This window comes from Pyxicephalus adspersus, chromosome 4, assembly GCF_032062135.1.
Source record: "Pyxicephalus adspersus chromosome 4, UCB_Pads_2.0, whole genome shotgun sequence".
Lineage (NCBI taxonomy): Eukaryota > Metazoa > Chordata > Amphibia > Anura > Pyxicephalidae > Pyxicephalus > Pyxicephalus adspersus.
In genome coordinates this window covers 42,897,389-42,924,515 of record NC_092861.1, presented here as the reverse complement: position 1 = coordinate 42,924,515, position 27,127 = coordinate 42,897,389, and the positions used below count along the sequence as shown (strand labels likewise).

General features: G+C 37.3%; 1 protein-coding gene across 1 annotated transcript in view; it reads left to right on the top strand.

Annotated features, from left to right (window-relative positions):
• The first annotated feature begins 17,443 nt into the window (after nt 1-17,443).
• The window catches only part of MBNL1 (muscleblind like splicing regulator 1), a 133,860-nt gene continuing 124,176 nt past the window's right edge, over nt 17,444-27,127 (top strand). Inside the window, exons 1-2 of the mRNA XM_072407967.1 lie at nt 17,444-17,569; nt 23,417-23,523. The gene's annotated coding sequence lies outside the window, so the exon portion shown is untranslated. The remainder of the gene's footprint in view (nt 17,570-23,416; nt 23,524-27,127) is intronic.

Here is a 27,127-nt window from a genome sequence, read left to right as displayed (position 1 = left end):
TTTCATGAAAACCTGTAACGCTTTTGGTACAGAAATCTAGACCTCAGTGTAATGCTCAGGTGGTTAAATAATAATAATGATTGTGTGGAGCAAATGGCTTAGAAAGACGCCTTTTTACACAGCAAATCTTATCCATAGTAACATACACCTAAACAATTATTCTTACTACAAATATCTACATAACATGAATACCTTTCCTGTGTAACACCTGAGGTTGCAGGTCCTCAAAGGCAGTACCACCAGTAAACCATAACTCCTTGGGGTCTGCTGTCATCCTCATGTTGTTGCTCCCAGAAGCAAGAACACTGCCTTGGGAACGATGTTATCACCAGCAACTGCACCAATTCTTGCATCACCATTTTGAAATTGATACACCTTGATGACCACAATGATTCTCCCATGTCCAATACCTTGCTTACCAAATTACAGCACTTGAGGATCTTAAACTGCCTCCAACAGTCCTTGGGTGGGAAACTTTCTTCACCAGCACTTGAAGTACTAATGAACTCACTTCCCGTGGCCTCTACCTTATGACCTCCCTTTTACATTCTCTTCCAATCCCTTTTGGCTCATCTTCTGCTGACCTTCCATTTGCCATATAACCCCTCAAACTCCAGCGTCTCCATTGCGCCCAGTCATGAGGCTTTATGCCTATGCTGTTCTTTTTTCCCAGCTCCAGGCTTATCTTTCCTGCCAGAGGATTTGTACTTCTGTACAATTCTGTACACGATCCCTGCAATACAAAAAACATGCAGGCCCCACACTTCTTTAAGGACCACACTGTGGGTAAGCCTGGTCCACAACGTTCTCCATCCTGTATCTGGACAACAAAGAAACAGCACATTGACAAGATCATTTCTCTGCTCTCAGGCACAACACTGGGAAAAACAGCAGAAGTCTGAATGGCTCAGAATGCCGACCTTTCCTTCCTAGTCCTTCTCTAATAGGGGGCTACTGGAGGCTAAGCATCAGAAAAAAATCAAAAGTCTGTGCATCCAAAAAATATTAGGAAAATACATGAATTCAACAGTCTTTTTATATCACCCTGCAGCTCTATTTTCAGGAGTACAAATTTCTAGAAAAAGTAGCACTAATAATGTGTAGTGTGCGGTGATGCATGGAGACTAAACAGATCTCTCATAAGCTGCTATTTGTTTGTACACAGTGAACATCATCAATGCTCTTTGCTCTGCTTTAGTAAACAAACTTTTTTTGGATTAATAAAGTATTCCTGGTCTATTAAATGCCTATAGCTTTGAATCCTTAAAAAAGATAACTTATAGGCTACTTTGAATATTGTAGTTTGCATTGTCTAGCTGATATTTCCTTTTAAACCTTTAGGGATCTTTATCTGAAGCTAAATACCAGATAACAAACCCAGATATAACCTTGCAAAAGTAGTTGTGTCAGATTCAAACAGATATGCCCAGAGCAAAAACATTTTGTGGAGGGGTTAAAAAGGGCCATGCAGGAAGGGGCAGACAACAGAGGGTGCATAGTGTGGAGTGAGCTTCCTGCCTGCCCACCCTGTAAATAGTAAGGGGGTTGGGGGGGGGGGTGTATGTTGTTGGGGTTAAGGAGGTTGAAGTCCTGGGAAGGCAGGTGATTTATGGTGACTGGATTGGTAAAATGGTATCTATGGTATGGTGTCCAAGGGGAGTTTACGGAACTAATGATTAACAGCTGGTTTAAGATGGCAGTGAGTTTGCAGATGGGTGATATTGGCACCCAAGGCAGGTGTGGATGTGCCTGGGAGCCAAAAATATCACTCCATGTGACTCAGGTGGTATGTGGTATGGTGGCAGCCTTCCTGGAACTGCAACCAGTTGTTCAGGCTGGTGTGTGTTATGGTTATTAGGTTGTTGGATGTTGAATATATATATATATATATATATATATATATATATATATATATATATATATATTGATTTATTAATGGTAAAAAAGATAAATAAACTTTTTGTTAATAAATGCCTGTGTCAGAAAATTTTGTTCCAAATACTTGTGTATGTCTTTATTAGGCGCTTGAGGAGGTGGTTTGGAGAAGTTTGCTGGGACAACCTAAAGGAGGATAAAATCGGAGCTGCCACTGTCATGTACAAAACTGTGGCTGGACCTGGCATGTCAGGATTACAGCAAGCACCTGCAGAGAGGCTATATACAAGAGTTTTTTTTTTTCCGTGATAGAATGTTGCACACACCAGAAAGAAATACATAATGGACACAAGAAAAAATATCCATACCTATTGCATTTAGTTATTTTTTTTGCTGCATTCAAGGGAACATGTATACGATTAAATACACATACAGTATTTTTACTGTTTTTTACCAGTCAACATATGTCTATTTCTGTTCAGCTAATCTAATGATTGACAAACCCCTGCTACACTGCATAGCTGTGCAGGTGATACCCCTGCTGCCTGGTTCTGGGCTTCACAGCAAGGTGGGAAAAACACAAAGATAAATCTAATATACACCCTACAGTCATCTCCTAGTTTACTAATTATTGTCATTTAATTTGCATTACTTCAATGTATATTGAAGAAATAGCAAGCTGTGCTAATTGGTAGAGGTTTGTCAAATATTATATAAATGAAGCTAAAGGTAATACTGTTGTTGAAATATTACAAATTAGAGCACAGATAACTGCTTGAATAATGATTAAAAGCATGACTATAGCCAAAACGTTTTTTGGTTACTTTTAATTTTGGATTGAATGGCTAGGACATAGACCCTCTCTGTGGTTGTTCTTGCAGCCTATGACCTCATTGCAAAGACTGTGCATTCAACTTGGGGACAAAAACAGTAATAGAACAAACCATTGATATTATTCAAATTCATTGCTGCTTCTGTATACAATTTCTTGTTCGAACAGATCATTAGATTAATTGGTTTAGAAGTAATTTTCTCAATCTCATTAGGTAACTAACCCAGGCCTTCTTACTGGCTTTCCAAAAAAACATTTCAGCCAATTATAGCAGAGCTCCATGTTCAAAAATGCATCGGTGCTCTCTGGTACTTTTAGGTGATTTTTCAATTATTAATTGGGCTGATTTTCAAAAGATTTTGAGAATGTTTACAAAATATTTTGCAAAATCATGTGCAACATGTAAATCATCATCGTTTCGTACACTTTTGGTTTAGGAGTGGATTCCATGGCATAACAGAAAGTAGGCCAAGGAGGAACACCAGGGGATTTGGAAGATAAAAAAGAATAAGAGGAGACACAAAGTTCCTCAGAAGGGTGGGTAAGCATTGGGCAGTGAAATGCCCTTCCACCTTTCTTTTTTTTTACCCGCAAATTCTTTTTAATATATTAATAAAGCCAAAACTTTTAAAAAAAAAAATTCTTCATTACTCTAACTAAAACTTAATCACAGTTTGACTTTGGATACACTGAATTTAGGGGACTGGTATCTAGATAGGTATCTAAATACATAATATTTATGAGTACTAATACAACGGAAAAAAATCATTGATGTTGAATGGTGGGATCTCAGTGATAACTTTGTTATGAAATGCAGAGCAATTTTGGCCCCCTTTTTGTGTAGAAATGCCTTATATTGGTGAGAACTGTCACTCAGTTGTATTGCTCTCCACCAGTGAAGCCATATTACTGGGGTTTCAAATGAAACAAATTTAAATATTAGTTAAAGATTGCAGGCTAAGTTAATTTAGTCAATAAATTACATTTTAGGGTTTGCATGACGAGAAGACTAAATATTATGGTCAGTCTAAGGATTAGGTAAAGGTAAGAGGTCAGGGGATGTGGTGGACTAAATACATTTCCACCTATTTAGAGACTGAAAACTCTGTACTACTTCATTCTGGTTTTCTGTGTTAAAAAGTCAATTTGCTAATGGTCTGGCAATTTAGGGACTGATGTTTAAAACATCACCCTATTACTAGCTTAAAAGGTTTATAATGTACAGAAAGTTTCATCTTTATTTTCTCTTTAAATAATGAAGCTCTTTTATTGGGATAATTGCTTCTTCAGAATGCAGCAACTATATGCTGTTTATTTTGCTTTTACAGGCACAGAAGGTATATTAGCATCCCTTAAGGTAGAAAAACAAACACAATATTAAAAGCTCCTACAGGCAACTTCCAAAGAAAACAATGCACAGATTAACTGAATCCAACATGAATAAGTGGCGTATCCACTAGAATAAGATGCATATAATGGCTTGATTATTACTTGGCACCCTGAGACACATTTTAGTGTTGACCTTTCAAATCATCAATTCCTGGGAAGGCCATTGATTTGGGTTCAGATAAAACATTCTCTATAGTAAATGTTGTTAGGATGTGATGATAATCTTACTGCTCACTTGAATTATCCTGATTGTTAAATTGTTTGATTTTCTTCATTGTGCTTCTTTGCGAGATCCTGGGAGGGCATTTTTACCTAAAAGCATCAAACAACTGTTACACAATAATGGTTTGTCGAGTTTGTTATATGGTAGGTGATTTGAAGCAGATGTATAAAATGCCTTTAAACATTTTATTCCATGCTGAGAAAATTGAGAAGAGTGGGAATGTTAAAACATTAGGAGAATTATAAAGTCACAAGCCCCCTTTGCTCCCATTGTGTAACATGCATTGAGCAGTTCCACCTATGGCTGACTGGAGATACATTATCTAGCATAATAGTAGTTTAAATTATGTTGCATGAACATTACTTTGTTTCTTACCTAGTAGAGCTTTCACGCAATTGCAGTGAGTCATTTTGTAACTATTTTACTTGAATTACATTTGTGATACAACAGTATAAACATTATCCCAAGCAATCTGTTCTGAGTGATTCATTTTACTTGCACGTGTTCCTGTGCAATACACCACTAATATATCAATAAATCATTTTCTACATGTATTAGACTTTCTAAATTGTGTTGCACTAAAACTCACTGAAACAAGAAGACTGTCAGAATTTTGAGATGTACACAAATGCTTTTTGTTGTTTTTGCTGGAACACAAATTAATGGTCAGGGCCAGTCTGTGTTCAACAGTACAGAAATAGTTCTCGGCCTTTTTTTTTCTTTCTTCTAATGTCCTGTGGAATCTTGGATGCAATGTTCATGATCTGTTTATGAAAGTAGAAAATACCTAATATATGCCAATGTTAAATTCCCTGTTTGTGTGCTCCATAAAAGGAATGAGAATAATCAATAATGAAGACAGAGATTGTTTCTTCCAGCTGGCTTGGATTCCATTTGCCACTTAATATTCTTGTTGCCCATTTTATACCCAGAGGGTGGTAGTATGCAGTGCATATGACTTCTGGGCCTAAACATTTCCTGGAAGACTTGTTTGAAATTTGAAATTTTGACAATAAAATCTCCAATACTAATATTCATGAGCCCACATGAATCAGGATAAAATAAATTGCAAAACAGCACACCAGGTAGGGCAGATAACTTCATTTATTACGATGGTAAAACTATCCATTTACATGATTCCAGTGCATGTAGAGTTTCAAAGCAGATAGCACGCTGGGAGATGTACTAGACCCTAAAAGCACTCTACAGCTCAGCTTTCCAGTAACAGAGATAGAGGATCCAAACAACACAAAGCTACTGCTTTTCAAAGCTGGGAAGAAAAGCTCACTTGTGCTCTCAGGAACACCACAGCTACCTTGCAGGCACCAGCATACATGACGCTGTTAATTCTGCATTTCAGGAGCCCATTCATTCATCAGAATAAAAATCCTCACTAGGCTATACATGGACCAATTTACTGGTAGGAGTCATTTTTTTAATGGCCTATCCCTAGTGTGGTCCAGGGAAAAGCAGAATTATGTGAATAGTGATTATTTACTACTGGATAGATCTATATTATAAACAAGATTTGTTTTTATAATACTCAAAAACTACACATGTAACAGCAACCTGAACATAATTTTTTCAAACAAAAATAGAGGTTTATAGTATAAATGCATATGCATTGCTAAATGTAGAATTCAGAGAAAATATACAATATTAAATAACAAAATAATAAAATGTGAGCACGTACATTAAACTGTTATTGTAATGTTTTCCTTAAGGTTCTTTTTGATCTGCTTGCATTACTTTTTTGTCTTTTTGTAAATGCTCTCAATATAAGGATTTGTGGACTATCCACTAGGGGGAGCTGTGTAATTCTCTGCAGATATTAGGATGATAATGAGGCTGTTTTGAGCTCAGTTGGGCTGATTGAAGGAGCTGAGAATTCAGTTACCCAGTCATGTGAAAATAAAATTCCTGTTTACTTATTAAAGTGCACTCCTTTATTAAGTAAATAATGTAAATAGTAAATCAGCCCATTCCTTTTATTTTAATATGATATGACAATGAACATTGTAAAGCCCTGCATTATATGTTGGCACTTTATAAATGCATCACATACACTGAACATAATTTGGGGCCCATCAGTAACGTCAGGGGCCACTCTTGTTGCCTCTTATAGCAAGTATATAAAGCAGCACTGGAATAAGCGTTTTTTTGTCCAACAAGCAAGATATGTGTGTACTGCATGACATTTCCTAATAGCTGCAAAACAAAAGCCAGTAAGGAACTGCAATAAAGTTTACCAAGATACTTAGATCTGAATTGGAGTGACTTTGCTCCACTATACTGGAATTTAAATGATTTTACATGTTTCCCAAATGAGCTGACAATGTATAAGGCCAAGCCACATCTTGTATTATTTTTATTAGATAATAGCAATGTTTGAATTGTATTTGTAATACCGCAACAGAAGTGGTAGTTTATTTGGATGCCGGCGGTAGAAATAAACACAAAATTTGACCAACGTTATAATGTCTGTACAATTGTCTTCATATTGGAGTATTTATTCCTTATGTGATTCAGGAAATTAATAAACAGGAAAACAATACTGCACGTTATTTAGTACTGTGATTTTAAAGGCTGCTATTTTAAAGGTGTTTATTATTATTTTCAGTCTTTCTTCTTTTAACATATTTCTGTTAATACTATCCTTTTAACAAATGCTGTACTGTATGGGTTTTTTTTATTTTTTAAATAGTTACTAGATACTTAATGCAATATAACTTGTAAACTCATATAGTAATATTTTACACATTCCATCTGAAATCTTTACAATTCTCCCCTCATTTGATTCAATAGGACACACAACAAAATTGCTGATGGCAGTGAGGACAGAAATGGGAGCGCAGAGCCTCTTGTGATACTCACATCAAACATACCAGGAGGCTTCTGGCTGCTCCATCGGGCAAACACAGAAGGGGCTTTTTCCTGTAATAAAATTGTGCAGTGAGACCGGCACTTTTTTCCCCATTAACAGCAGGCTACGTCACCCGATCTTGTGCCTGCACAGTGCAAGATTGCGTGATGTAGCCAGAAGAAGAGAAATATGGTGGCGCTTAGTGCTGGAATGAAGTTGGATTACAGGACAGTGAGGAACACAAACGAGGACAGGGCCGGATATATCAGGGGCTCTGAGATAGTAAAGGTGAGTATTTATTTTTTTAATAGTTTAGTCCCACTTTAACTCTATGTTATGCCTATATTTTAAATTTTTTAGTGTTTTTTTTTACATGTTTTGGGATCAATTACTATCATTTACATGTAGGTCAGTGGCCTCTAAGTTATTATCTGCCAATATTAGCTCTCCATGGTGCTAAAATTCTTTATAAATATTTCAGAACCTAAAGGGTTCATTGTAATTTTAATAATATAATAATATTTAATAATATAACAGAGAAAAACAACCAGTGAGAATGTGAAAGAGCATGTAGCCATCCTGTCATGCTGATAGAAACATGAATGCCCTTCAAAACTTGGTGCTGCTTTAAAAGGGTTCTTGAAAATAAATAGTCCTCCATCCTACCTTCCCTTATGTCTAAAAGGGGGTGTCAGCAAAGCAGGCTTATTGTACCACCTATATGTCCCCCAGGAAAGACGATTAGTTGCATCAAAGTTTAATAATTTTCCTACATGTTCATCTGATATTTAAATCATTTAACATTTATGGCAGGACTCTAAAGTTAAAAAGGTGCTGACAAACAATCCTACTTACTTGTCAGCACTTTAATCAGCACGTACACAGAGAGTTATCTCAATCTGGGCCCAGCCAATCAAGAAGCAGCAAAACTTTGGATCTTGCTGCTCAAGAATTTCCAAAACTTAATGCAGATGTTTGCCAAGGCAAATGTTAAACCCATGCAATATAACTTGCAATATAATGAGATACACAGCCAGCGCTATTTTCATACATTACATTTACAGCTTGATCACATTTAAAGAATTAGTTGGTAAAATTGTCATAAACCGTTTTTGTGGTGGATTTTCCAAATTAAAAAAGAACAAAAAAACAGCCAGTGCAAGTTACTTAGCGTCTACCAGATATCTGTCATTTGTAGTCAGTGTCAGCATACTTCCATCACACTTTTTGTGATTGTGGATGGAATTACTTTAAGGGACAGTTCCATTATTTCTAGGTTTAAAATTTACTCTTTCAATGTAAAGGGGAATCTGAGGGTTTTCCAATTAAAGGGGATTCCAGATTTCAATAAGATCCTTCTCTAAAGACCCTTAAAAACTATTTGGTGAACAGGCTGTAAGAATGAAGCCCCTGTACCTCAACATAGTCCTTCCCACTATTAAGGAAGAATGGGGTCTGGTATGGACTGTAGGACAAGGGAACACACTCATTTTCTCCTATTCTCCTATTTTCTAGCTTTCAATATTAGAAGAATTGTTTTTTTAATGTAAACAAACACAACAACATGTGAAGCTTTTTTGCACCCCAAGCATTTGATTTTTAAAGTTGGCATTAAAGCCGCATAAGAAACCCTTTCCCTGTCAAACCTTTGCATCAGTACATGTCCCCCATGGTAGTCCCTGGCTCCCCATGCCTTGTTTAACTATAGTTTTCCTATTAGCCCAAAAAAAAGTGTGACACAAAGTGCTCTAACACAATGTACAGGTACAGATTGGGCTAGTTTCTAGGTGCCTATATGTTTTAATGTTTAATAAATCACCTCAAAACAGTTTAAACTCTGAGATAAATCTCTGAAATAAAATAATGGGCCATTTATTCAGCCTCTGTTCCCTGCAGTGGATTTTATGGCACTTTGGCATCATCTGCCAGCTACACAAATATGTTTTGAATGCCCCTGAGTAGAAAAATGAAAATGTGCAGTAATAATGGTGCAGAAAATGGCTGCATTTTGCAAACATTTTGCTTAGTAAATAAATAAATATGAAACTCAATGGCTACTTTCCTCGCAGTAGCAAAGAGTGACAGGCAGAGCTGTTGTGTATTGATTACAAGAGACCCTTGGCTGAGGAAGAAGCTGTCATGTTATAAGGTTCTATGATCTCATGCACATGTGCACCTGTTATGTTTTCTCAGCTAATAGGAGAAGGGGATCACTGCTTATATTTTATACACTCCAGTGTAGTAAATGAGCTGTTTGACCCAGGCCAGGAGCCTGTTAAAGTGGAATGTTCCAAGTGTGTTTGCAGGATTTTCAGTTAATGGTCAGGAGATTGGAATGAGTGCCTGGAACTGCAAGCAGGTCCAAGGCATTCTCACATTACTATCATTTATCATTGTGGGGAGGATTTGTATTCTATTGATGTACACCAATTGTCCATTTCCTCCTGTGTTGATGTGTCTATAATTCCCCTGAGCAGACAGCTTTCAACACATGGAACATTCCACTGGCTACTATCCCTTCTTCACGGTGGTGGGGGCAGTGTTCTAAAATAACCATTTGATTCCTATTGTTGTGATATCAATGTCTTTATCCAAATAATATTTGTAAAACCTTGCAACAGGCATTGCAAAAACTCTTAGGGTCAACCAGGACATAACAAGCCACTGGAAACAAACTATGGTTCTAAGACTTTGTACATGATCTTTAATACCTGTTTCCATTGACAGATGAATGAAGAGCTGTAAACACAGTGCCTGTTCTGTTCTATAGAGAGGGGAAGGTTGGGGGGAGCTTGCAGCACCCCACTGTGCTCTCCTCCCTGGACTTGTCAAGTGGTCATTCCTAATCCTTGTTCATAAATCCCTCCTAATTAATCCATGAATGACATTGGGTGACCACTGTACACATTTTAGATTCTCACCCGAGACTTTATTTAAATAATGATAGTACCTTGCTAGAGGCATTACAAGAACTTTAGACTATCTGCACTTAGGTCACAAGAAGCCACTGGAAACAGGAAAACAACTATAGTTCTAAGGCTTTGTACCCATGTAAAATTTTTATTGCTGGAAACAATTCATGACCATTTTCAATGACATATAAATGAAGGAGCGCTGTACACACTGCACCTGTACTTTTCTATAGAGAGGGGAAGGTTGGAATGTGTGAGTGGCACCCCACTGTGCTCTCCTACCTTGACTTGTAAAGTGGTCATTCCTAATGGTTGTTCATAAATTCATTCTAATGAATTCATGAGTGATGTTGGGCAACTGCTGTACACATTTTAGTTTCTTGCTAGTTTCATCTGACCTGTGTATATAGCTTATGATCACATAGGAGCAGGATGTAGGAGCATAAGCATAAAAAATGCCCCTGCTTCTAGACTCTAGAATATGATAACAATGTTGTGACATAGTGCTTCCTGAAAGTTGACCATGGCTTTATTACTGGTGCATGAACTGAAGGTTCCTTTGCATTGTTGGTGTTTAGCTTGTTTTAGGCAGATTTCACATTTTGCCTTTTATACTCATGCAACATGCATTTTACCCCAAAGATGTAGCAACCAGTACTTTGGCTTTGCATCAAAAAAGCACTTATGGGAACAGAACCTTGCTGTATGTAAAGGCCAAGGTTTTTCTTCTACTGTTGGTAATAGTAGGGAAGAGATACAACCATGCCAGGTTGTTTTTTATTTGTTTGCTGTCTGTGTACAATTTATACAACTTCCCTTTAACTGTCAATCGTTTAGACAGTTGTCACCAGAACAAGTGTCTCCAATATAGGATGTCTTGTTCTGGTGTGCAAAATTTTAGATTTCCAATTACTTTCTGTTTCAGTGACAATGATCACCAGTAAAAATAGAGGGTGAAACTCAATAAAAAAAAAAAAAAAAAAAAACACAAAATGTCTTACCCTTTCCCATTCTATGAAAAAAGCTTTGTCCAGAGACACTTTAAATAGGCGGTGTGTGTCGTTAGGTAATTTGTAGGGTAGCTGGTTACACAGAGACCACAGCTGTCATAATTGCGCTGTGTCCTCCTTTCTATGTGTTCCTGCTGGCTGCCAATAGTAGTGAATGGTGGCTCTATAAGCCAGCAGAAAGGTGAATGGTTTGGTAGGTGTAAATGTAACCACACCACAATTTAAGATATATATACCATATACAACTATGAGGTATGTTATTCTATGTCACTCTTCAGCCTGACATTCCTCTTAATTCTGCTTTAAAATGTTAGTCATATGGCAAATAACTAGTTATTTGAAAATGTTACATTTAATACCATATAGGTCTTCACAACACAGAAAAGATAAATATTTGCTTAAGACATAAGTAGTGAACTGTTTGACTTGACAATGGAGGTAAAGAGGGTTACAAAGCCATACTTTACTAGGTTTCTCAGTGAGTTCATCTAGTCAATAGATTTTACATGGGACACTGCACAAACATTAGCACTTGGCTTGAGAACACTGTGCACATTATGTAAACCAACATATAAAGACTTTTTCAAGGTGAAAAAAAAGAATACTTTCATACATATAAATTCACATCTTGCTTTCAAGTCCTCCTCATTTCTTCAGTATTTATGCAAAAACCTAGTGTGAGGAAAAAGGAATTCTTATAGATTTGCCCTTCATTTTGCAAAATGATGTATCAAAAGAAAAAAATTACAAAGGAAACTGGGTTTGATGATCATAGAAACCAATTGTGTGTTTCAAATGTGTCTTTTATTTGTCACTTTATTGGGATCATATAGTTTTAAAGCAGCATAGAGCATTAAGTGGATGTAAAATAAATTATACTGTACTTATAGATAGAAAATATATACAAGGTTATTTGCTGCATATTTTCATAAAAAATCTTGTACTTACAACTTAATCACCTGAGCGTTACACTGAGGTCTAGATTTCTGTACCAAAAGTGATCCACTGTTTTTCATGATTTTTTTTTTTTAAATTGTAGACCTGTAACTTACAGAAATATGTCCGAACAGGGGTTCTAGTAGATAATATGAATATAAAAAATGTATTTACTTTTATTTTTTTTTTATTTTTTTTGTATTGGATTGGATACCGGAGTTTGTATCCAATCAAATACAAAATATAAATTTGAATTTCCAAGTTATTTACTTTTTTTTTATTTTTTGTATTGGATTGGATACGCAAGTTTGTATCCAATCAAATACAAAAGATAAATTTGAATTTCCAAGTTATTTACTTTTATTTTTTTTTATTTTTTGTATTGGATTGGATACGCAAGTTTGTATCCAATCAAATACAAAACATAAATTTGAATTTCCAAGTTATTTACTTTTTTATTTATTTATTTTATTTTTTGTATTGGATTGGATACAGGAGTTTGTATTCAATCCAATACAAAATGACAGTTTGAATTTACCAATTACAAACTTTGTATTTATTTGAATTATTTTGTATTGGATTGAATACAGGAGTTTGTATTGAATCCAATACAAAATGAATGAATGAGTTTCTATTTGAATTTCTCGCACACGCGTCGACGTCATCACGCACGCAGAAGCCTTCCGTTTTTTTTTCTCCGCCGGACGAAGACGGACGTGGACGATCAGCGGGACCAGGTAAGATGCCGGCCGGGATCTTTGAGGTTACTCACTTTAAATATTGAAGCATGTCCAAGGTAAATTTAAAAAATTAAGCTTCACAACGTTTTTGCCAAGCTAAAAAGGTATTTATTTTGTAATATGAACACACTTTTTTTTAGTAAATCAACCACAATGAGTTAGCAAATGCATAGAAAACAACATTTCTGTCCAACAGACAATCTGGCAATTGCTGACTGTTTGCTATATATATATATATATAACAAAAATGTAAAAAATACTTAAAAGAAAAAGAAAGTCAAATAAAAAAATGACCAGTCTTACAATTACAATGCTGTGAGAGACGGAAGAACAACAAAAAACCCTCAAAAACCCAGTGCAGGGCTTGATGTGCATTGTAATAAGTGAAATAAGTATTTGATCCCCTATCAACCAGCAAGGTTTCAGGCTCCCAGGTGTCTTCACTGTATGCAGGAAATGAGCTGAGATTAGGAGAACCCTCTGTAAGGGAGTGCCCCTAATCCAAGCTTGTTACAGTACCTGTATAAAAGACACCTGTCCACAGAAGCAATCAATCAGATTCCAAACTGGCCACCCATTACATGCATTACAATGCACATCAAGCTCTGACTTTTGAGCACTGGGTTTTTGAAGGTTCTTTTATTGTTATTCTGTCTCTCACAGCTACAATAAACCTACCATTAAAGATTTAGACAGGTCATTTCTTTGTCAGAGGGCAAACTTACAAAATCAGCAGGGGATCAAATACTCCTTTCCCTCACTGTATGTATTTTGGTGCTTTAGGGTTCTTTCAGACTTGCAATCTAAAACCGTGCCCTGAACCTGGGCACTGAAAACCTATATGCAGCAAACCACACTGTAGGTCAACACTTCGCATGCACTTCTAGAGATGGATAGGCAACAACCAACCAAATGCAACATGTTACTGCTAGGAACCACGCCACAACCACATTTCAATGCAAACGCAACCACATATAAAAATGAGTTTCCAACCGTTCCCCTTAAACTAAATTGTGGCGGCTGGGAGGACTACTGGGCATGCAGTAAACAATTGTAGTTTATTGCAAGTCTAAAAGAGGCCTTCGTCTATTTTTACATTTCTTCCAGAAATTTGCTTAGTAGTTTGTTATAAAAACACTTGTGTTCTCTGGAGTGTAAAGATTATATAATAGAAAAAATGCAATATAAAGTACATCCACAATACAAATAATGTTTTGTTTTATCCTTTTAGGCAGGCAGCATGTACAGAAAAATACAGTTTAAGTGCCAGAAATTTAGTGTTCTTACTTCTTCTTTGACTTGATGTTGGTCCTTATCCTTGGCAAATACTTTCTTCTTAAAAACTACAGAAGGACTCAAATAATACAAAAAAAAAGAGAACACAAAGGGCCAATTTACACCAGTACTCCACAGTAACTTGCAAGGCACTATAATAAAAAACCTCTGCTGACCTTTCTTCATCATTTCTTTAAAACCCAATCACGCAGTGGTCAAACGGCGGTTTAAGGCTTTTCTTAAGCAACTTGCTAGCTGGCTCCAGCAGTAGAATTTGGTCGGAGCATCTTGCTGCTTGTCTTTGAGGCAGTAGAGGCCATTCATACCAAAAGCTTACATAGTTAGAACCAAGAGGTCTGAAAAAGATCTAAAGTCTATATTCTTTAGGCAAAGCAACTTATCACAGTATCTATTCAACAATTCTGATTCAGCAAGTATGGTAATAGAACAGTGTCGTGCTTCTACATCTAGTTATTATTATCTTATATATATAAAGCGCCAACATATTACACAGCGTTTTACAAAGTCCATAGTCCTACCATTAACTGTCCCTCAAAGGGGCCAACAGTCTATATTCTATGTGAAGAAACCAGAGTACCCAAAGGAAACCAATGCAAACACAGGAACAACATTCAAACTCCATGCAGATAGTGCCCTGGCTGAGTTTTGAACCTGGAACCTAGCGCTGCAAAGACCAGTGTAATACCCTTTGAGCCACAATGCTACTGTAGTCATAATAAACTTATATCACCAGATTCAAAGGCTGCTCCAATGGGCTTCTCAGATGCAGGTACCACTAAAGTAAAAGCTTTGGACATGGTCTCCACAGGCCTCATACCCTTCAGAACTTGGTCTCCTGGAAAAAAAAACTTACAAGTTTACCAGGAAATTTTCTGCAGTCTTATGTCAATATGGCTAACCAAATAGGTCCCTGTCTCTTGACTCAACAGCAGCCACTGAGACTATTTAGGTTATAGCTGAATTTGTATAAACCTTTAAATGGTTCCTTATTGCTTTTGGGAAACCCTGGTGGTGCAAAATCTACATTTGACTCTCAGGTCCTCAAAAGGCACTTTCAGGGTTCCACTTTTCTTGTTTGGTTTTCCCTTTATACCATCAAGAATGGCCCATAATTTGGAATACTCAAAGGCAATAAGGTAGCAGCAAATCAGATTTACTGACAAAAATTCAGACATGCATTCAGAAAATGGAAGCTAGGATAACTGTCTGGTAAATACGCCTTCTTATATGATATAGAGATAGCTGTAGACGTAAAAAGCTAATTTTTAATAGTTTGTTGTAGTATTTGAGAAATCAGGCTTTCCACATCAGTCAGTTCCCAGCTGGCAACCCACCTGCTGTATCAAGAGGTCTAACATACATAACTGCACCTGCAACTAGACCCTAATAGCAGAAGTTAAGTAAAGCTTGGCTATGAAAGAGAAGCATTTTCAGTTTTGCAAGCTGTTATCACACACCAACAGACAGCAGCTCTGGGTGAGGAAGGAAATAAAAGACCTGGGGACAGAAACCACTACCCACATTCCAGGAACACTTGTTAACTTGTCATTTAGTGCTGTTTTTATTCAGGCCAGATGTGTCTGATATGATTAGCTGTTTAACTTTTGTGTTGTTCATGCATAATGTTTACCAAATATGGAAAAATATGCAGCTTTATAAAAAAAAAACAAGAAAACACAAAAACTACTTATTTGAAACTTTTCTATTTACAATCAGCTTTGTTTTTAAATAAAGGTCTACTAAAATAACTTTATAAAACCTCTGAGCTAATTATATCTATGGCCCCGCAATAGGAAAGCAGCTATTTGCAGCCCAGTATCTGCACCCTGTACCACTACTCATACGGCACAGAATTTTTTTTTCATGGTTTAGACCAAATAAGCTTTGTCACGTGAAGGAAAAGGAGTTCCAAGAGCTTCCAGCTCTTTTCACATAGCCCCAACAGATCTTCAGAGTAATGCTCATGTCTGTGCAGTTCTCGTTGGGTTCTGTTGGAGATGTCTGCTAGAAAAACCTGCACAGGCATGGCCAGCAGACTAATTGGAGGCTGTGGGCACCACTGCAAGGATAATATGCCTTAACATGGGAATATTCCCATAACATGGGAAAGATGGATGTGTTTAGCAATTTAGTAGAGTTATCCTCACACAGTCTAAATTTAAAGTTTAAACTACATTACTAGTGAAAGGTACACTTTCTTGGTTCCACACTTAGGGAAAACATTCCATGAAGTTCACCAAACCCTCTTGAGTCAAACCTATCAATGCAAATGTAACAGTGTGATCCAATGTGAGCCCAATGTTAAGGTACGCTTCAGGCACAATTCCCATTGCCTACTGTCTATGTCAACCACAATCCAGAAAGTAGGCAGGCAGTTTTTACCCTGACAACAGTTTTGAAAATCTCCAGAATTAACTTAAGCATACGCTTCCAAAAAATAGAACATTGAAAGGCTTGAGCTATGGTGACTTTTCAAATTGGCAATGCACCTAATTTAAAAGTGTTCTAAAGGTATGTAAACCCTAACACTGTACTTCTCCTTTTTGATCTCTTTAAGTCTGTTAAAAAATATAATTGAAAATGTATTGATATGTATGTATGATTTATGCAAAACAATAAATAAAAATACTGTTGGTCTTCCCAAAAATCTTATCAGCTGATAACATTCTGCTGTTTTTGCCTTTGCTGTATTCTTATCAGTTACTGCGCATTGTTCTCAGTTATCTCCCAGGATTATAGGACCCCTCATAAAGAAGGGGATGTTTTGGAATCTTTGTCCTAGGGTGACAGCATTCTGAATATTCCTTAGAACAGGAAAGGTGATACTGGCAGAATTGTCAAGTGAAAATAAAAGTGAAAAATCCTGGACAAAAAAACCAATGCAGTTCTCATATCTGATAACATGCAAAATATTACATTTTTGTTCTAGAGTTTAGATTTACTTTAAGTAATAAATCGCTCAACTTAAAAACAATTATCTAAATCTTAAGAATACTTAAAGCATACCTAAACTCAGACAACCCTTATATGTAGACAAACCTTATATGTAAAGGGAAAATGTTATTTATTTTTTTAAGTGCAACACCCTTTTTTTTAATAAAAAAACGGTGCAGCACCTCCCCTTTCAGTCTTGATCAGTTCGGCAATCAAGGCTAAATGGGAGCGCAGAGTCTCCCAGGATACCTACGTCACGCAGTGCCCTAATCTCGGACATGCGCAAATAGGGCATCTTTTCTATTAAGGGAAAGAAATGCCGATCTCAAGCAAGCGGAGGGAGATCGACTTTATTTTTTTCCCCTCTACTGTGGCTACATCACCTGATTTCACACATACACAGTGCAAGATCGGGTGACGTGCCAAGAAGACAGAACAGGAGGCTGAAGTTGGCGGTGGCAGGCGCTTCCTCAGCACCCGGACAAAGAGGAACTCCAGGACGACGCGTGACCAGATCGCGGGAAGCACCAGCTCCATCGAGGGACCTGCAGGAATAAAAGTAGGTGTAATTTTTTTGTTTTCGGTTTAGTTCTGCTTTAAACATATATTTAGTGATAAAATTCAAAATCATAGATGTGACTCACCACACAAAAAAAGCATTCCAATTGTATTATTGTGCTACCTGCTACTAGGCAATTAGCAATTGAAAGGATGGAGTGGTATAATTAGGAATAATATATATTTCCACTTTACATATTGATTTTAATGTAATGTAATCACAGCAGATTTTATAAAAATAAACAAACAGGACAATTGTACAATTTACTTATTAGCAAAACAATATACAAGAAGGTGTAGCACCAAGTGTAAAAAAGCTGCCATTGCTTGGACTGCTGCAACCAAATTTAATGTGAATTGCGTATACAAAGTGTTTTTTTTTCCCTATAGAAAAGATAATGGGCTGCATTTATTAAAGCTCTCCAAGGGGGGAGAGAATACACTTGCATCAGTGAAGCTGGATGATCCAGCAAACCTGGATTGGATTTCTTCAAAGTCCTTTGCTAGCATAATGATCCATTTCTAGTCACAGCACATTTGCAGTAATTCAAGAAATCTCTGAATTACGAGCACTTCAACTGTTCACAGCCTTGCTTGATACTTGTAAACAATCCTTAGATTTAGGTCATGCAAGTGAACTCTAGAACAAGTGAAAAGTGTGCATGAAGTGGATACCCCCCAATAAATCTGTGTATCTATAAATAAAGACAAGAATATATCACTCACTAATATAGAGAAATCCCTAGCAATATTTTACCTGATTGTATGGTTTATTGTACATCAGTACACTGAATGAAGAAAATAAATATTCTGTAAATTTAGTACAACCGTCATAGTTATATAATTCCCCTGATTTTACTTTCCACTGAAGGACAGTGCTGTATTTGTCTCAGGACTAAAAAATGTTCCTTTATGCATATGACGAATATTGCGCTGTACACAGTGTGTGTGCCTAGCCGCAGCCTGTTGCCATGGAGCCCAATATGTTTATGAATAGTAAAGGTTTTGGAGCTAAAGGTTTTTCAGGAACATAATTATGATGCTTTCTGTTTAGCCTTGGTTTTAGCAAAAGAAAAAATATTGCAATTAGTTGAAAGAAAAGTGATGGGAGTTCTGTGGCAGTAACTTTGGGCATGTAACATAAAATGTTATTTTTCAAGTAAAATGTAAATAGAGTGCACCCATGATAGTCATCTAACAAAGAATCAAAGTACGACCTGCCAAAACAGTACAGTGGTCTTTATTTACTTAACACCTTTACATTTCCTCATCTTTACAAGATAGACATGAATGATTCTTTATCCAATTCTTATAGTCCATGAATGTCTGACATTTATATGCACTTATCAAAAAGAAATAAAACATTTTTGAATCGTATATATAAAAATGAACTCCTTGCCTTAAATTTTGCACAATTGTACAGGCTCTTATGTATATTAAATTGCTTATTCTGATTTCACTGCACATTGTAAGCTTCTCACAGTGTTGCAGCAAGTCAGATCGGGTACTTTTTATTTGCAAGCTGAAGAAAGTCCAGCTTCATGTCGCCCTTACTTCCCCAGTGTCTTCCAGTCATTGACCACTTTCATTCATTCATTTCAGAGTGCACGGTCCTGCAGTCGCATGCACACCCACCTTTCCTCCCTGAGCCTGGCTGCATATGCTAAAACCCAGGTTTACCTTGGCACCAGGCTAGGGAATCGATTTGCACACTCCTGGTTTATGTCAGGTGCATACATTCTCCAGGAATTTCTGTGCTGGCCATTTCTTCCTCTTGGGACTGTTCAAGTTTGCAGGTTTTGGCTTTGATGCACACCATGGTGGGGTTTGGGAGAGGAAGACATTAGTCAGTTCTGCACAGGGGTCCATGTTTGCCTGCATCTTCCAATGACTATGAAAGGTATTTAAAGCAGAACTAAACCTAAAACAAAAAAATTGCATTCACCTTTAATCCTGAACAGCATTTCCCTTTACATATAAGGGTTGTTTGTCTACCCTTTTATGAAAAGTAAAAATGTTGAGTTTAGGTACGCTTTAACTTGATTTTGTAATGGATGGTACATAATAGGCGGAGGCCAAGCTTCAACATTAATATGCAATGTTGAAACTTTGTGTGGCAGAGCAGAGATTTCTAAACGTTGCTGCAGGTATTGTCAGCTTTAAGTAGATGTGGTAGAATAAGGTTGGTTAAAAAACATTCAGTAATAGAGCTATTGATGTGAAAAAATATAAATATGACAGGATTTACATTTCACCAAATCCCACTTATCAAATCACATGCCATTAAAAAAAACTGGCTGCATGTTTATAGCAATTTCCATGGGGAGGGCAAACAGAGGTTTAGAAATGGAAACAGGAACATATAAAAGTTAACATGAGGAGGGCATTGGGTGCACTCTGGGTTGCAGAGGATTTTATTTGACTGCATATAATAGGTGTAAGGTACCAAGATGCAATCAGCAAATGTAGTTTTAATTTAGATTGAAAGGTATACTTTGGCCCCACAAAAATGTAAACTATGCCCCCCCAACCAAAAAGTTTGTGGACCCCTAATCTATGGTCTTTCATCTGATATCATTTGATAAAAGTTTAGCAAGATGTGGATTTGTTTGCAGGACTGATTACAGCAATACCGTACCATTTACTTCCTGTGACTGTGAGGAATTATTGACTCATACATTAGATCAAAAAAACTTTGTTTAGTGTCATGGCCAGATCCATTGATCGAAAACACAAATCACAACACAGTTCTAAAAGGCGTAATATTTCTGTAAATTACCCAACATTACAGTATGTATATATACAGTAATAATATTACTGACATGTCATCATATTAGGGTGTCAGCGTATATTTGGGATGACACAACAATATGCAAGCTTCACACCACGTCCTGCATCTCAGACATGTGCAGCCTGTTCTGATCTTCTGTACTCTAATCATGGCCACACAGCTCAATTCCACATGATGTTTTCTAGGATCATGCTACAAAAAACTAACCAAAAAGAAATGTTTGGTCACAACAGCTCTTGCTCAACCAGCTTTATTGCATCTTGTTTTAAGTTTAAAACACTGTTTTTATGTTAAGCCAATGACAAAATCTTCTGAACCAAAAGATCCCCTGATTAGCACCCATGGTTTACTATACTTTACTCATTGATCCTTTGTAAATCAAACAAAAGCCTATAAATCCTAAAATTTCCCAATGTGGGGGTATTGGGTACAAGACTTAACATATTTGTCTAGAAGAAAGCTCCCACAGGCCAGCAGTAAAATATCAAACTTCACAGAAATAGTTCTGTGTTATAGATTTTCTCGAAGCCAGTTTCTTAGATCATTGCATTACTGTGGTTTGGTCACTCAAGGGATTGTAAGGAGTATCTGATCTTTTGATGCTGCAGTTGACATCTAGTCAGTTTAGAAAAAAAATCCTGAATGTATTTTTCATACATAAAGGCTACTGTATAACTACTCCCTGGAGTAGCCCTGCAGAATACTACATTTCTGTATCAATTTCAAGATCTACAGTATTCTAAATATTCTACATCGCCTTGGCATTGCCAAAAAGCTCATTTTAACAGGGTGTTAAAAGCCAAGGATTTTATAACTAGAATACAAATTTACGGGACTTCTACCTTTACCCAATAAAGGAAAACTCCATCCCCTGCCAGCTGATAATCACCAATGTGATCTTACTCAGAAAATATGCTTTTCTGCATGTTGAGAAATAGAAGTATCATTTAAAACAATGGGTTTCTAAAACAAGATCAGGTTTGAAAAAACTTGAGTATAGGGATCTGCTATTGTGTATAGGTATCTATATAGCCATGGTTTTCAGGGCGAAATTTGACTGCAGTGTGTTGGTTTGTGTATTAACCTAACAGAAGAACAGCAGACAGCTTTCATAATGAAGTTAATGAAGATGCTTAAAAAAGTTGACCATTTCAAAAAAAAGTTTTTCTTAGGGCTCTATTTATAAAACAAGGAATCAGACATTCCTTTATTTTATTAAATTTACAGATATTTATTAAACAATCCCTTGAGGGAATGTTTGAGGGAATTTCAGATTCCCAGTTTTATAAATAGAGGCCTTGTAAATGCAACATTCATACGGGAAGGGATGAAATATGTTTGAACAGGGAATGACTATTAGGTAGCCCAATAGGTGTTCTAGCAAATTGTTGGTCATCTTAATAAAGAGAACTTGGGACATCACGCTAGCTTTGGAATGGAGGATATTCCTGACCACTGGGAGATGCACTGGAAGAAGTCCCATTATTTTTCCCAATAGGAACAGTGCTGTAGACCCTTGTTATAGAATCTGCAAATGAAGCTCCTTTTTTGTGGTGGGAGCCTCTGTAGTGTAGATGTAGCAAGGGTACTGTAAACAAAATCTATCCTAAGATTTGGATAGTGTTGGGGTAGTGTGGCAATGAGTATCTTACCTTCACAGTTATAGGAGGAGCCATGAGAATAAGTCAATAGAGTCGCATGATCTAATGCTTTAATGATTAAGAAAAGAAAAATATCAGAATATAAATATTTCTAAGTAATGTCTCCAGGTCTTGTTGTGTCACATTACAGCCTGGAACTAGAATGGATGTTTGAGTGTGTTTAGCACCACTCACTAATTGATTTACACAACATGAAAACCACTTTTAAGGTGCCATATTTTTAGGTCAAACAATAAGCAAAATAAAGAAAAAAACATTAACATGCATAGGTAATTACCCCCTCAAAGGCAATACTTTGTAGAATCACATTTTACTGAAGTTAGAGTTGCAAGTCTCTGGGTTTTTCTTGATTAGCTTAGCAGTTCTAGCCACTAGTATTTTTACCCATTTCTAAAGGCAAAACAACACTCCAACTCTTTCAGCACTTTTTAATGGATTTATTGGTGCTCCATGGAATATTCAAATATTTTATGACCCAACCCTAGTCTACACATCCACACAACTTTGTAGCTGACGCATTTTTACACCTGACCCATGGGTCAAAACTGAATGGTCCCCCATACTAGGTAAACTTTCTAGCACTTCTCCCTATATGTCTAAAAGTTCAAGCATTGCAAAAATCAAGTTGAGGGTCTGAGCTAACCAGGAATAGTGTCAGGTTCGTATGTTCGGTTTGGGATAATCAGCAAGAGAGCTCAAAGCACATGAAGGGTCTAGATTAGCCAGAAAAGGAGTCAGGTGCAAATTAAGGGTTAGGCTCCAACTGCACCTGGCTCCTTTCTGGTTAACCAGACCCTTCAGTCGCCTTGCTGGCTAGCCCAGATCCAACACTTGCACCTTGCTTCCATGTTGGAATCCAACGTTATCCAGCAGAAGAGCCAGATGGAGGATTTGAGTTTAACCAGTTAGGGGCCCCCGCTTGTACTTGTGGCAAGCTGTTGATTCAAAATTCAACTCATGTTTTTTCCAGCAGTATGATCTGGTGCAGTTCCAACTAGCAGCGGGGAAATGACAACTTGTTGAGTAGATGCCCATACCCAGTCAAAAGTTTTGATGCATGTCTGGTATTGAAGTACCCCTTGTTCCCCCCCATTGGTGAATATACCATAGCTGTTATTGGAAGGATGTATGGCATGCAAGAATTCATGGAGCAGGTTAAGCTTTCACATACATTTTAAGTTAAAGCTTCTTTTCATACTAAAATAGAACAATCAACCAAGGAAAATTACTCAGTTCTTTAAACATTACCTCCCACTTGTATTGCCAACCTGAAGAATTTAAAATAGAAACACAATGCTGAATATTATGTATAGGTTGTCACTTTATGATATATGGAGTGTTTATATCTGCAGCATATGTACATCTAATGCTCTGTATCTGACTTGAAAACAAATAGGCACTCTTCAAGCAAAACATTTCTAAAGAGGAAGTGAAAGCTCAAATGATTGTTATTGAAAGCTACTTCTGCAAGCCTTTGGGGGAGGAACTCAATCCATTGTTCTGGTAAGATTTAACCCATCAGTGCCTGTGCTGCACATGGTGAAATATAGTGAAGTAATGGTGACAAGTTCCTCAGATAATGTGATTAGTGAAACAGCAGTTCCTTCTCCTAGAATTACCATCTGCACATGACAAATGACTCAGCGCAGTCAGTGACCTTTAGTGACAAATATTTGGAGTTGGGATGTTATGCTGAGATGGAAATTTGTGTAGAATGTTGTAAAGGTATAGCAGTGTACAAACGCTGACCGAATACAGAGCCCACAAATTGTGATTTCTTGACACAAATGCTAAGACTGAGGTCAGAGAGATTTATTCATGGACTTTTGGAATGATTAAGATGAAAAGAAAATCTTTACAATGCTGTTTTGTGGCTTGATGTGATATTTGATGAGCAGACCCTGGAATGTGTTTTGTGGGAAGAGCAGTAGTAGTTATTTTCCTTTTTTTGGTCCACCATAACAATTTTAGAAAACATAAATCAGCACTTTTTAGATGTCCAATGAAAGAAGCAGTCAGATCATTCACATTGGAGTAGATTCTGACTCTGAGCTATTCTGATGTTTTATCTTAACTTTGAATTGTATCAATCTGAGTTCTGATCTGATATTACTATACTTGTCATTGACATGTAATATAGGTGGTCGAGTGCCTGATGATCGCAGTTGTCATTCTGTCAGCCAATCCAGCTGCTGGTTTATGACAGCACCTTTTTGTGATTGGCTGAGCCCTACAATACCTGTCATTGATGCTCCTCATTAAACAAAAGGCCAATTCTGACCCAGAGTTTCTGAATTGATCAGAGTTAGAATTTTACTGTTCCTAGTGCCTTTATTCAGGTGGTGCTCCTTTTGACCTCTATAATATCTGAGCCTACAAACTGCAATTAAGTCAACTTTTTGTGAACTCTCCCAAACACTGAATACAAAAGCCTATTTGAAATCCACTCCAAAGACAAATAATGAGTCCGGCAATGAAAGGGCTTTCCCTGGCCTTTACAAATATCTGATAAATGCCATTTTTGTCCCTCTGAAGTGCTTCTACACACAAGTGAAAGACGGCACACTTGTTGCTCAGTCAAACATTTAGATGTTCTTTGTAATTTACTAGTTATACACACATGATAAATGTCACCCAAAGCAAACAATCTTCATTTCAGGCAAAAATCTAGGGTGTGCACAGAGGTCTCCCTGTTTTTTAGTATATGATTACTAAACGACTGAGTAGTCATTTTCTATGGAGAAGGATGCAGTGGGGAGCCTGCAGCTCCTCCTCCCCCCTCTGTAGAACTGAACAACGCTCTGTATATAGGACCAATTTGTTCTAGTGTTGCAGAAAATGATCATGAAGGACTGATTCCAGTAACAAAATTTGTGCATAGCCTAGAAGTGAGGAACAGGCTGAAATTTTACTTTTTGCCATCCGGGAGATCACCTATAATTTCCTAGCATGCTTCAAGACAGATAAAGAAAATCACCCTAATGAGACACAGACAAGGAAATAGCAAAAACTGACAGGTGTTTTAGTCATTCCGTACTCTATCCAAAACTAAAACTATCCTCCATCAGTTCTCCTCGGTGACATCCCAATGTTGCACATCACTTCTCCTTTCTCTGAATACAGATCAGTCAGGTCTGACTGGCTACAAACAGCATGCTCTATTAATGATAGGCTTTTTCACTCAACAGTTGTTGGTAATGAATTCAGATTGACAAAAAGAAACAAAAGCAGCCTCTAGAGGGAGACTCCACATCTTGCTGCATGTCATTTCCAGCCTTATCCTAGTTTTGAACTCTTTTGTACTAAAAAAGCTTACTCTAATTTCACTGCACACTGTGAGCGTCTTACAATGTACATTGGAAGCTGCAGCAAGTCCCAGCTGAAGGACATTCAGCATCATTTAAGCCATTTTTACCCCAGTCTTTTTACTGACCTGTTCTTTCAATCACAGATGCATCACATCTCGGTGTTACCACAGCTTCCTATTATAGAAAGCCCTCCCGCCAGCCATGATCTGCCCACAGTGCACAGAGAAGTACAGAGAGTCTGTGTGGGTGAAAATATGTGATGAAAACAGAGAGGTTTTATGTTGATGACAGGGGGAGGCAAAAACATAAACTGACTGAACTGGTGGATAAACTTAGGGTTTCTGGTTATGGTCCCATCCAACTTAAAGCCTACCTAAACTCAGAAATGTTACTTTACATAAAAGGCTAGACAACCTTTTTATGTAAGGTAACAATTCTGTTTGTTTAGGTTTTTTTTAATGCAACACCTTTTCTTAAAAAAAAAAAAAAAAAAAAAAAAAAAGGGGTGCAGCACTGCCCCCTAATTCTCAATGGCCTAGGTGATCGAGGCTGAATGGGAGCACAAAGCCTCCCGGGATACCTATGTCATGCATCCCGGGAGGCTCTTGGGTGCTCCTTCTGCGGATGCCCGAGCATCTTTGGCATGCGCAGAAGGAGCCTTTTCATGAAAAGAGAAAAATTTGCCAATCTGACACATGCACACCGCTTTCTTTTAGTGCAGCAAGAACTGTGCATGGGCAGCAACAGAGCTTGGAAACCAGAAATGTCCTGGACTACGACTCCCAGAATTCCTTGCAAAGCACTGAGCCAGCTTTAACACACAGCTCTGAAGCTCAGCAGCAGCAGCTATGGTGACAACAATGTGAACATTCTACTGGCACCTTATAATGTTGTCACCCCAATAGGGACGTTGGACCTTTACAACTTTTACTGTTAGAGTCAACAGGTTTGATTAGCATTACAGAATATATTCAGACACTTTATGTAATAAGTACGCAATGCTTTCTATATGACATGGCTCATTTATCACATCTGCCTACAAACATGTAAATGAGGTCTCACCACTCCTGTTGCATTCCCTATAATACAGGTATACTAAATGTACTTTAAGTGTATATAAAAATAAGTATACCTTTCAACTTAGCTTATTATGATAATGTCATTCCATTAGTAATTTATAAAATGTAATCTGTAGCTTTCATTACAAAAACCTAATGATCCATCCATATACTGTACATACTTGTTCTTACATATGGTGACAGCACCCTCTTCCTGCCTATCTATTGCTCCATTGTATTTTCACTCTGTCACATAGACTACAAGCAGATGTGATGAAGATTAATGCACCTTAGAGAATGACATACAGTTGCTACTACAACAAGTACCTATAGAGACAAGGTGGCTGCAAGGAAGCTGCAGGAGATCAGCAGTGCTTAAAAGTTACACAAAAAAAAACAATTGCTCTGTAAAGGATTGCATATATGAATGCAACATCATCCTACTTTCTAATGGCCTTTCTGGCAATGGTGCATGTCTTCACATGTACAAAATGCTGACTTGTGATGATAAAAATCTCTAATACTTTCCCAGCTTAGTATAGAACAATATGATATAAGATCATCTAAAGATCCATTGTAAGCTGTGAAGCGGGGAGCCGTGTGTCACTCAAAGGGGAAGAAACTTCCCCCATACTGACGTCATGATGCCAGAACCCCCCCACTCTCACATCGCAGGTCTTAGCCTGCAATGGAAGAATGGGCGGGTTGTGTCCAGAGACCGCCCTGAGCCTGTGATCTGTA